This window comes from Cebus imitator, unplaced genomic scaffold, assembly GCF_001604975.1.
Source record: "Cebus imitator isolate Cc_AM_T3 unplaced genomic scaffold, Cebus_imitator-1.0 Scaffold104, whole genome shotgun sequence".
In the NCBI taxonomy this organism is placed as follows: Eukaryota; Metazoa; Chordata; class Mammalia; order Primates; family Cebidae; genus Cebus; species Cebus imitator.
This window is the reverse complement of record NW_016107419.1, coordinates 5,572,140-5,573,469: the sequence shown is the minus strand read 5'-3', so window position 1 is coordinate 5,573,469 and position 1,330 is coordinate 5,572,140. Positions and strand designations below refer to the sequence as shown.

General features: G+C 47.8%; 1 long non-coding RNA gene across 2 annotated transcripts in view; it reads right to left on the bottom strand.

Annotated features, from left to right (window-relative positions):
* Nucleotides 1-602: 602 nt before the first annotated feature.
* Nucleotides 603-1,330, bottom strand: part of LOC108310538 — a 30,807-nt gene continuing 30,079 nt past the window's right edge. For both annotated transcript variants that reach the window (XR_001827791.2, XR_005201702.1), the window contains exon 3: nt 603-723. This is a non-coding gene — a long non-coding RNA (uncharacterized LOC108310538). The remainder of the gene's footprint in view (nt 724-1,330) is intronic.

Sequence of the window (1,330 nt, the reverse complement as noted above, 5' to 3'; positions counted from 1 at the left end):
TTATGGTCATTATCCACTATTAGCATAAACATATAACAATGTACATATATTCTCTAAATCAGCCACATCTTAAATCAGGTAACTTGACTGGCTCCAGCATGTCTGAATAGAACTGGGCAAGCTCCAAACCCTGGTGCATGCCATTCCTTATTTGGAAACCCTCCTAACCTTCTCCTGACTAGCTTCCCCTTTTTCCTTGTCTTCTTTCCAGCTTATCTATTCAGGAAATTTCCAAGATTTTAGCCAATTGGGTCAAGCATAGAATGTGAGGTCCCATTCCACCCAATGGAAATGGGACACAGCAATAGGGCAACGGCGTCAGGTTATGAAAGTTATAAATGTCCCTTTCTCCTTTGTTCAGGTGTGCTCTCATGGCAAGACTGGCAGCGAGTTGCACCCTTACTGCAGGAAGTAAACTAGCCTTGCTGAGTGATCCATTGTCTCAGTATGAATTTTTCCCAACATTATAAACCTGTTTCCAACATATTTGGGGGCTCGTCCAGGATTCCATTTCCCCTCTAGGGCAGTCCTTTGTCCTCTCTTGTGGGGAGGCACCCCACCACCCTATTGGGGTGGCCCTGGGGGAGAGAGTCAGGACTTACCTGGTGTGAGGAATAAACCTGGATTCTCGGGAACACAGCAACACAAGGGAAAGAGATTCCAAACCACGGTGACCAAGGGCCTCGGCCAGGCAACCTCGTGCATAAGCCAAGGTAGGAAATGCTGCAAAGAGGCGACAAAGTATTTCATTGGTGGTCAATTTCTGGAGGGTGGAATGTGTGTGTGAATGTGGTGGTGTTTGTGTGAATGGTGACAAGTTTTACTGCTGGGGAGTGGCCAAGGAGGACGGCACAAATGAGAAAAGTGTAAGGGACCTTCAGAAGGGGGAAGGGAGGAAACAGGTCAACCTCCCAGGGCAGGGAGGGCAAGAAATTCCCAGCTTGAGGGGTTGAGCCTTCTGTAAAAAACAGAATAGGTGAGAGATTCCCAGTTTGGGGGGTTGAGTCTTCCATAAAAACGGAATAGGCGAGATTCCCAGCTTGGGGAGTTGAGTCTTCTGTAAAAACGGAATAGGCGAGATTCCCAGCTTCGGGGGTTGGGCCTTCCATAAAAATGGAATAGGCAAGAGATTCCTAGCTTCAGGGGTTGAGTCTTCCATAAACAGAGACTCTGTCTCAAAAAAAAACCTTAATTATTAAATAAAGTTGAGGGCCGGGCGCGGTGGCTCAAGCCTGTAATCCCAGCACTTTGGGAGGCCGAGGTGGGTGGATCACGAGGTCAAGAGATCGAGACCATCCTGGTCAACATGGTGAAACCCCGTCTCTACTAA